This window comes from Protopterus annectens, chromosome 3.part0 (genome assembly GCF_019279795.1).
Source record: "Protopterus annectens isolate FY-2018-M chromosome 3.part0, PAN1.0, whole genome shotgun sequence".
Taxonomy (NCBI): domain Eukaryota; kingdom Metazoa; phylum Chordata; order Ceratodontiformes; family Protopteridae; genus Protopterus; species Protopterus annectens.
In genome coordinates this window covers 320519892-320531622 of record NC_056731.1, presented here as the reverse complement: position 1 = coordinate 320531622, position 11731 = coordinate 320519892, and the positions used below count along the sequence as shown (strand labels likewise).

Here is an 11731-nt window from a genome sequence, read left to right as displayed (position 1 = left end):
GTCTTCTTGTGATACTTTATTACACATGGTAATATGACCATAATAATGAATTTTAGATAGTTGCTGCTGTCACATGCGGACAGTGGTACTCACTGCAACCCCCACCCCACCACACACACACACACACACACACACACACACACACACACATACAAAATGCATCCACTACTTACAACTTCTTTATTGCATCTATACACCTAAGATGTCAGTGTGTGAGCAAACAAATAAATAAGTAAATAAATATATTTCAGTTTGTTATTGTCAGAAGCATAATGTGCAAACAAATGCAAATCCCCTTATACACACAAGCAGATATGGCCATCAATTCCAGACACTTTGCTGCCTTTTTAAATCTCAGATATCTAATTGAGAATAAACGAATAAATAAAAAATGTGTTGTCAGATACACAAAATGCAACCCAGTGTAAACAGTCTAGATGAGGAAACAAGCTGAATAAAGGCACTGTTAAGATAACAGGTATCAACACTTCAAAATAAACCATTTGCATCTATTTTGTGCAACAAGCCTCATTGCTATGCACAACACAACAAGGTCAAACACAGATACAACTGCTCATTAGTTGTAGTAGTGTGCGGCAAGGATATGAAGCAAAGAGCAGCACAGCAGAACAGAGCAGCAGGGTCTGTTATGGAATATAACTTAAATGCTTCACTGAAAGTACCACACAGCCAGTCAGAGAAACAACAGTCAACAGTAGTCTACTAGACTGTAAGTAGTTACATATAAGTTATACAGTAAACTTTTTCTTTGTTGTACTAGACATGTATTAGTAAAAATGTACTTTGCTGGAGCTTTTCTCCTCGGGCCTCCGCTGAAAATGGACACTGTTGTCCAGTCGGACTATCCTGGTAAACAAATGTTAAATAAATAAATAAAGCCTGGATCTAGAATATCTCATATTATACTTGTGTTGAAGGATTTATGCTGGTTGCCATCTGTGGCCAAATGTGTTCCTTATCCTCACTTTCTATACCCCACATGATTTTGGTCCGGTTTATTAGAAAGAGCTTCTAATACCCTATGTCTTTGTGAGACATCACAGGTCAGCAGTTGCAGGGCTGTTGGCTGTTGTAAGGACTCAGGCAGAGGCATTTGGTACTATTTCCTTTTCATATTTTGCCCCATTCTCTGGAAGAAGCTACAATCCTTGATTTGGGCATGTGAAATGGAGACATCCTTTATGAGGAGGTCCTTCAGATTTCATCGCTTTAGAATACATTGCAGTAAGCCTGGCAGAAGAAAACTAATTTCAGAAACAATGTAGCTGTTTAAATAAACTAAAATATCTTAACTGTACCTTTAAACAGTTTATATTTGGATTTAATCATTCACTGGGTTTTATTGCTTTAGACATGTCTTATTAGAATAAGGTACACAGGCACTCAAAAAAAAAAACATCCATACTTATTAATACAATAAAACTTAACACCTTTACTGAAGGACTGCAGCTAAAGTTATAACACAGCCAGACAGTGAGAACATTTTAAGTAAAAGTGAAAGTGAAGCATTCTGAAGAAAAATTATGAATTTTCCAAGGTGCAAAAAAAAAAAAAAAAACCCAGCATCTACAAACCACAAAAATTATTCAATAACTCAAAGTGCTTTCAGAACAGTTCTGAAGAACTGTTGTACCAAGAATGAAAGTACTTAAAGGTACTGAATAATTTTTGTGGTTTGTAGGTGCTGTGTGTTTAAGTGAAGCATAATCTCTACATAATAAAAGCTGTAAAAGCAGTGTGATTTGAAGTCGTAAGGTGGTGGGTAGGATATGGCTCTATAATATACAGGCCTCATAAGATACTTATGATAAGATACTTCTGATCTGAAGTTATAGTGGCCAATTTACTTGCAGTAAGCACCTCAATGCAAAGGCTGCTCTGCTTCAACTGATGACCACCCCAGTTTCTGTCTTCTCATTGATTCAGCAGCAGTACAGACTGATCAAATGAGAGTCAGTTTTCCTGGAGCCCCTCAACAATCGACCATCCCAATCGCTGAAGCTAATGACATTAACATCACTGCACTGAGAAAGCATAGCTAAAATAGGAAGAAAGGGGGGAGGTGGCTGATCAAGCTTTCGATAGCTGTATTACAAATTAAGTATTTTAACTGGCTAGTCAGTCAGCAGGCAGAGAGGGGGCACTGTGAAAATTAATAAGGTACATGTATCAGTAGGAAGTACCCTATAGATGAATACACAAGTGTGCTGTGAACTTTGGCATATCATTAAAGATATATGAACTAAGCAAAACAAAACAAAAAAAACCCCGCAGCAGTGACTACGCATATTAAATAGATACAAGTTACAAGTTCAAGATGGTATAGATAAAAATAGCAAATGTATTATCAGTAAACATGATGTTCTACTTGATAAAAGCAAGCACAATGTATACATTCAAAGCACACCCAGTGAAAATGAGGAAGGGATAATGAAGTGTTTACTACCCATATAATGTTAGCTTTTGCCCCCCCCATGGGTATGAATTTATGCTCTACCTTTGCATACAAGAGGGCTGTTGCTCTCTAGTAAAAGGGGGAAGGGTGTACTTTTATCTCACTTAGTTTGAATCTGAGTGCCCTGGTTATAAAATAAAGGTGTCCCATTGAGTTCCATGCTACTGGTCAGTATACTCATTAGCATATTACCATTTAAAAAAAAAGGCAATAAACGTTTAACACCTTCCTTGTGCACATTACCTTGCATTTTTTTCTACAAGCGAAACAGCATAATCTAAAATGAAGTATAGAACAGCATTTTACAGATACATCACAATGGCACCAAAACCCTAAAGTTATACTTGGCACAAAACTAAATGCATGTTGCTCAGCACACATCAAAACTCAGCAAGGTTTAAACAATAAGTAAGAGAACATCTAGATAGTGTGCAACACAAGTGTGTGTTTTCTCAAATACACATATATAACTTTTAACTTACCATTTACTGTTTTGTTAGAAACACTGACATTTATGACGGCATAAATAATACATGCTACTACCTTAACATAACATATGCATACTAAAATATAATGGTATACATCAATTAAACATACATAAATATATCTGTGTGTATGCATATATGTATATGTGTGTACATATAGATACATGCAAACACCAAATAAACCAAATGGAAACTAAGCCACACAGACAAAATATTCAGTAAAATCTCCAATAAAGACCCATCTAAGCCAGTGTTTTCATTATGTAATACCTTAAACCTACTGTAGAGGAGACCTGTGGAATATATCTGGCTGACTAAGTTTGCAGTCCCCAAATGACTTAGCCATCCTGCAGGATGATGTATCCCAAATAAATAACTGGTGCCAAAATCATGGACTGAAACTAAATGTCAAAAAAATGCATTATTGTATTCTTCAGGAAGTCAACTACCCCAGGGAACCACAACATTGACAATACGGCCTAAGAGTTGACTCAGTTGTTCAGGATTTGGGAACTTATGTGGACAGTGACCTAACTTTTGACCAGTGAGTCAACTGGTGTAAGAAAGTCCTTCTATACTGCACATCTTATAAACAAAGGGATTGTGTCTAGATTTAGGGATGTCATTGCCCCCCCCTTAACTCAGTCCTTATTAGGCCAATCACTGAATATCATGCCTTCGTTGGCATGCATCTATCCAGACACATGCAACAACTGAAACACACAAAGAGATACCTTACTAAAATGATACAAGGCCTAAATGACATGTCCTACATGGACTGACTCAAAGCCCTGTCACTATACTCTCTATCCTACAGACGTCTAAAAGGTAACCTGTGTCTGGCATACAAGGCATCCTCCGACCCAATACTGATGGTTTTACTGTACATAAGCAAGTCAAATAGCATCAGAAATACTCAGTCTAGGGATCTAAATGGGTCTATATTATATGATCGAATAGCAAAAACGTCAGCTCACCTTTAATTGGTACGAAAATGTCAAATCTGCAGTTCATTGAACGGCCAAATCACCAATTGCTTTCCAAGGGAAAGAAATCATTAGGCCAACAACGAACACCACATAAAAATAAACACTTTTAAGTGGGGGGGGTTTCACTCCCCCACACCCACTCTAACTAAATATTCTAACTCCGAGATCGCACTACAGTCGGGGAAAGGGCAGATCTAACAGAAAGGCCAACCGATTTCTTTCCCTTGGAAAGAAATCGGTGATTTGGCCATTCGATGAACTGCAGGTTCGACATTTCCATGTCGATTAAAGGTGAGTTGACGTTTTTACTATTCGATCATATAATATAGACCCATCTAAACCTCTTCTGCAGCATCAAATGAATGGTTTGGAGAGACAGGTATACCTCACAGTGGATACTGCTGCTCTGGAACAGACTCCTCATTCACATAAAACAAAGTTTATCCCTGTCCATATTCAAGAGCAACTTTGATCTTTTGATGGGAAAAACAAAATTTAACTCCGAACTGTCCCATGTATTACTACCAGACATAGGCAGCTCCTAAAAGCTTTTTCTCATGCATGGGTCCCCTCAACTTATCCATGGTATGATCACATTTATTCTCATTAGGTGTAACATATAACTATCAACCATGGGTTGGGTATGGTCAGTCACTAACCAAATGGGATCAGTTAATTCAAGCACAAAAAGGGAAATTGGCTAAGCTTAAAGTGGCCCACAAAGCAGCCAGCCTAGTACTTACCTATGAACCTATATGCAAATGACCAATTTGAGGACATTCCCCACTCAGGCATAATAGATACACTCTCTCAACTAGGCTGTTACTAGATGGGTAGCAAACTGGATCACTGACAGAACCCACCTAGTCAAAATAGGGGAAGCCACCTCAAGCAGTAGACCCATAATGAGTGGCGTACCCCAGGGATCGGTCTTAGGGCCCCTGTTATTTGGGATACTCTTTTCTGAGGTGCAGGTCAAACCCAATGGGCTCTAGCTGACCAAGTATGCAGATGATTGCAAGCTGGGCGCTATCATCAATTCCCCTAGTGATGTGGACATCCTCCAAGAGGGTCTCATCCAAACAAATGACTGGTGCCAGAAACATGGCCTCAACCCGAATACCAAAAAATGCATCATCATCTCCTTTGGGAAGAGTGTTGTCCCCACAAATTATCACATTAATAACAACATCCTAAGCATGCAATCAGTCATGAGGGATTTGGGCATCCAGGTTTATAGCAACCTGACTTTTGACCATCATGTTGTTTCTGTTGTACGGAAAGCTTTCTACATGGCCCACCTTATAAGTAAGGGTATCTCATCCAGGGACAAGGAGGTCATAACATCCCTGTATTCTTCCCATCTAAGGCCCATTATATTGTACAATGCCCCCTTCAGCATGTACATCACAAAGCACATCCAGCAACTGGAGAGGCAACAGAGGTTCTTCACCAGGAGAATCCAGGGACTCAAACATCTATCCTACACTGTCAGGGTAGAAGCCCTATCCCTCTACAGTTTCATACTGTCTCCTCAGAGGTGACATCTGCCTGGCAAGATTGGACTGGTGCATATCCGCAAGTCAAGCTCCACGCGAGTAACCCACACTCGCAATCTCAACCTAGTCTGTGACATTAACAGGACTTGTTGGCAGGACAGATATGTGTCCCAGAGGTTCCCCTATCTGTGGAATAGACTCTCTCTCCACGTCAGAGTACCTCATTATCCCTTTTTAAGCGCAACCTGGATAACTGGATGGGAAACAGAAAATACATCCCTGGGATTCCACCTGTGTCCCTGCTGGACTGGGGCATCGGGTGCTGACTTGGCAAAACATGGGGTAAACTCTTGACTAGGCTTATAAGGGCCTCAGGGCCAATAGCCTAGTAACTTCCTATGATCCAGTGTTTCAGCTACATGACTTCTGAATGCCACTTACTTTTCACTTTTTAGTTTTTAAGTCTACACTGGTGCATTCAGGCCAATAAGGGGTCATATGTGTGTGTGTGTGTGTGTGTGTGTGTGTGTGTGTGTGTGTATATATGTATATATAAAATATGTATATACACAGTTTTATATATATATATACATATATATATATATATATATATATATATACACCAATGAAAAGCAAAAACACTAATGCAATTCATAACCTAGACATTGATTTATGAGGTACTGTTTTCAAAGCAGGAGTAGGACAAACATGGCATTCCTGTTACAAGCATGCTGCACTGAATAAAAAACAAGTAATCTATTTCCCTTGATTCCAAGTTGTGGTTCTCTCAAATTATTACTCTGAGAGCTTTCAGACATCAAGGAATCCAAATTAGTTATTTACATAAACACATGGCCGTACATTCATGTTTGTGAGCTGTGCTTTCAACTGGGTCACACTTCCAGGTAATCTACTCACTCTGTATGCCGATAATGAATGCCTCTGTCTCGACAGCTGGCACAAATAGAACCATGAGAGAAATGTGAAGTAACTGCATGTCACTTAACATGATAAATAACTGGGCATTGTATATCATAAGAAGTAAACTGTACACTGAACATTCTAACCTTTCTAGAAACGTACTGAGCAAAGTGAATTCTGAATCCTGCTTAAAATTCTTCAGCATGGAATCCCACCTGCAGTTTTTTTAAAGCACTGCATCCAATTAGAAAAGCACCTGTCTGACCTGAACTTCTGGGTACATCTGAATCCAAGTTGTTCAGTATGTTAAAAATCTAACACCACAGAATGATTTATTAATCCTGTTTTTAAACTGCAAACAGCTATGCAGCTCTCAATGTCCTACTTAATTCTAATACGTATGCAGAACTTCAAGCTGTGGAACACTGGACACCTTAATATTCCCAGAAACTTCTTAGCCGACACCCACCCACTCAGCCAATCAAAAGTTACAAAATCTCCCAGAGGAGTGACAACAATAATCAGATTACTTGCCAGTTCCAATCTGCTAAAAGGGAAACAGAGTTCAGAGCAGCAGGGTGCAGCACAAAGTTTGAATAACATCACACGGCATAATCAAATATTTCATACATCATTTCACATGTATAATACAGAAAACTACCAGATGAAAGAAATACTAGCAAAATATGGCCTGTGCTGTTTGCTTGAAATGAAACAAGCAAGAAGATGCATTCAGGATGAAAATGAATGAATGCATGAGTATTACCATTTACAAACACTATCATAACACCTACAGGAAATGAACAGTGAGAAGTTAACTGTACACCCACACAAAAATGCTCTGGTCTTTGACACATCTACATCAATTTGCTTTTGTGAAAGCACTATCTCTATATGCAGTCCAAAAATCAAACAGTTAAAAAAAAAAAGCTATAACATATTTGTACAAAAACTGATTTAACTTGATTACACTGTGTGTGTGTGTGTGTGTGTGTGTGTGTGTGTGTGTGTGTGTGTGTGTGTGTGTGTGTGTGTATATATATATATATATATATATATATATATATATATATATAGACCATAACCAACTACCTTAGTATCATGGCTTCTGAAAAGCTGTGCTAAACGTGTGCATGCAGAGAAACTTACCATATTTCCTGCATATACTTATATCTTACTAAACTGTATGCTTTATGCATTTGTCTGTACCATGTATGAATCTACTTGGCCCAGATCATGGCTAAAAAAGGTCCTTGGACCCAGTCACTACCCACCTAACAAACATTAAACAAATCAATTAGCTTAATCAACCCCAAAATAATAAAATAAATAAAAGTTATATACCTACTATAACAATGAGAACTTCTCTGCACATAAAGCTATTTCAAGATGCTTGTCTCCAACCTCTAATCCCTTTATGTATACAAACACTCTCACCTATTAGATAACAATCACCATCACCCCAGAAAGGTATGGTACTACAGAGATAATAATCCAGAAAGTAGTAACCAAAGGCTTTGAAATAACAGGACTGGCCTGCTTGGCCCAGACTGGGAAACAGAATGCTGGGAAAGTGTTAGTGAAATGGACCATACCTCATATACAGATTCATCATCATTGGAAGTACCTAACTTTCAAGTCTGATAAAAAATGTTCCATCTTTGGTCACCATTAGGACAGAATTCCTATTCAGTCTTCCTGGGTGAAACTGATTATAGCCCAATTTGTAGTGTAACTGATTATAGCCCAATTTGTAGTGTATGGCAAAAGAAATGTGCATAAACCAGGTGGCCAAATACCTATCAGCTGTCCAGATTTTCCCACACTGTCCAGATTTTTTTCCTCATATTTTAGTCTGTTCCTCATAAAATTTGAGGTTTTCTGGCAAATCACTGAGAATTGAAATCACTGAATAAAAAACATTTGAGTTTCAGATTTCATACCATTCAGAAAATATGTCTTTCGGCTTTTCCTGATTAAGGGTCTCCACAGTGGAACTCCGGTCCGCTCATGATTGGCAGTGAATTTTTACTGTGCCGAGTTGCCAGCCCGAAGCCCAACCTTCAAAGAAGGCACGCCCATTCATGCTCGCACCTACCTGCATGTCTTTAATGTCAATCGACCGCTGTAAGGACATGCAGACTCCACACAGAAGGCGCTCCAGCCGAGAATCGAACGGGAGAACCTCTTGCTATGAGGTGACAACACTAACTGCTGCACCACTGTGTCTTCCACATTCAGAAAATATGTATTGGTATTAACTCTAGCAGCTTTCTTAGTTTATAAGAGCAATATTTAAAATCTGTCCCTGTTTTTGAGCCTTTATCTCTCCATTATTTTTTACTTTGCCCAGATTTCTTGAACTCAGAGGTTGCAAGGTATGCCACTGCGCAATGTTTCCACTATGGAATTATGCAGAAAAGCTGCAGATGTTGGCACAGCTTTGGGGGAATTGACTGTTGCAGGCATAGCAACAGGGTTGCCTTCTTTGAGGCAGTAATTTTTTAAAAAAGTCTGATAACCACCTGGAAACTGCCACTTGAGACAATTTGGCCCCTTTCTTTTGTTGTGCAAAGGAAATGAGCACCATCTCAGTTTCTAAAGGGGAACATTTTGCTCAAGCAGAAAAGTAGTTGCTTATGAACGTTCATGAAATGAAGCAGGTACACTCCTTTGTCAGCACAGAAAAATACTAGAAGGCTGGCAGACTGTTTAGTTTACTCTCATTGGTCACCTCAAGCATAAAAGAAGGATTAATTCTGAGAACTATGCAATAAGGTTTAAATGACAGGGTTGCAAACTCTGAAACTCTCCTTACTGCAGTAATGGCCAATAAGAAAAATGCTTTCCAGGAAAGAACACAAGATTAGCCTTAGCTACCGAGTCAAAGGGTGGTCTATTAAGCTTTTCCAGGATGAAATTGAAATCCCATGGCAGTAACAGGGTATTTGAGCAGAAGTTCTGGATAAAATCTGCCACTGAGGAAGGCTTTGGTATCTTTCAGTAATGTGATGGAAGTGAAATGAACGACAACACTGAAAATCCCTGTCAAATAAGTTTGCAAGATACTCAGAGGGAGCTTGAAAGAGAGGCAACCTTTGGATCTAGGTTTTGTTCCTGAGATGTATATAAAAATGCATCCACTTGTCCTTGTATGTTTTTCTGGTGGACAGTTTCTGTGATAAGTTGAAAATATTGATAACCTTCTTGGAGCAGATGGAGTTTCTAGCAATTCTGAAAAATGTAGAAACCATGCGGACAGCCTCTGAATACTGAGCTCTGGATGAGGCTTGCCTGAGGAATGAGATAGCAATTTCTGAAAAGGATAAGCTGTAATGATCCATTTGGAACGTGAGGAACAGTAGTGGGAAGCAAGTGTCCTGGGTCAAAAATGGGCATGAAGATCAGTTTAGCGTGCTGTATTCTGGACGAGCTTTATTATTAGTTATGTGGATGTTAATGCATATTGCAGACTGTATTGCAAATGCACCACAAGTATGTTCTCTACGGAGTGCTGTGGGGTGTAGAGGCAGCATGAACAAGAAAATATTGGTGACACTTCCTGTCATACAGAAAAGGAGAAACGTCGGTCACAGATGGCCTTACAAGCAGAAGATCATATTACCTAAGATGTGGTTCAGGGTTGATGCTGAGTATGTCTGGTAGTATGTTGGTCTTTCCTGGGAAGTGGTTACCTTCAGAAAGTGGTTCTTGGCTATAACCCATTTCCAAAAAGATATGGCTTGTCTACATAGGAGTTAGAGGAGTGGGAACACACATACCTCTTAGAGCAAGAAATCTGGACAAAGCCATAAATAAAAGTGAGACAAAGGCCCAAAAAGATAGGACAATTTTAAATATTGATCTTGCAACTTAGAAAGTTGATAGAATAACAGGTTTTGTATTAGCATGCATTTTCTGAAGGGTATGAAGTCTGAAACTCAAATACCTGTCATTATTTTCTAAGTTTAATCTTTAATGATTCGCCACTAATTTGCCAGAAAACCACAATTTTATGAAAAATGGACCAAAAATATGAGGCAAAAATCTGGACATTCTGCAAAAATCTGTACAGTTGAGAGGTATGCCCACCGACATCTGTAGATGTACCAAACCACTGCTTTGTTGTTCTTCTGAATTATACTGACACTACGTGACAGTATGTCCTGAAAGGTCTTCAAGAAGATGTGTTCCACTCTGAGCAACAGATTGTTAATGTGGATCTGTGATTGCTGTCTGAATCATAACCCCTGTTACTACCTGCCACTGGATATGCCCCATCCTCCACCCCTACACTAACACCAACAAAACCATAATGACCACACATTTTTAGGAGTGGACAATTGGAAAGGATTGCAAACAACACGACTGCTGGAGTCCAGTCACCACATGAGGTGGTTCCTACATTCCATCATGTGAACATGCTCAGAGTAGGACTGTTCATGTTGATTCCACTAACAAAGCAATGGTGACTGCAAAACTCACTCATGTTCTGTGATATGGGATACCATGAAACTAGTTCATGCATATATTCTACAATCTTTAGACAAAAATCTGTCAGAGGTTGTGATGAATTTAATTAACAGTTCTCTCAAGGAGTCTTACGGAGTGTGGATTTTGCTGATGAAAATGAAAGCTCTGTTGGCCATGGTTTACAATGTGTAGCATATGAAAATAATGTGCTGGGTTAGTTGTAACTGGAATTTCATAAAGCTAACTGCAATGGCAGGGGATTGAAACAGTCACACAGCTGAGGTTACATCCAAAACCAATTGTTCAGGTAAAGAAAGATTTTGATCTCATGCAGCATATTGTAGTCTGCAACAACTGCCTTGCACTAATTAACATCCTGAGACTTCTAGAGGCTGCCTTCCCTATCAAGAATTGATATCAGAGTATAGGCAATGAAAAAGGAATAGGGGATCCTAAGTGAAAGACCAGCACTGGTTGAGTTTTTTTCCCAAACATCTTTATGAAATTTAAGTGTCTATATCACATTATCGAAGATGCAAACTGTTGAATGGTCAAAAGAGCGAAAAATCTGAAAATCGAACTCCATATTGTGGGGGGCTGTGCCCCCCCTCCCGTTAAATATATATTCCAACTCTGAGATCGCACTACAGTGAGGAAAGGGCAAATATCCCAATCTTCACTGTACTGTGATCTCAAAAAAGGAACTTCGAGTTTTCGGCACTTTCTCTATTTTGACGTTCAACATTTTGAATTTGTGATAACGTGATATAGATCCAAATTTACACATATGACAAAGGCAATAGTGGTTGAGTTTTTAGTAGAATCTAGAACAGAAGATACTGTTAAAAAAGGGATAATTAGTAGGGCATATAAAATATTGCATGGCAG

General features: G+C 39.0%; 1 protein-coding gene across 3 annotated transcripts in view; it reads right to left on the bottom strand.

Annotated features, from left to right (window-relative positions):
* The window catches only part of GRB10 (growth factor receptor bound protein 10), a 2734830-nt gene that overhangs the window by 1708814 nt on the left and 1014285 nt on the right, over positions 1 to 11731 (bottom strand). The gene's annotated exons all lie outside the window — the stretch shown is intronic.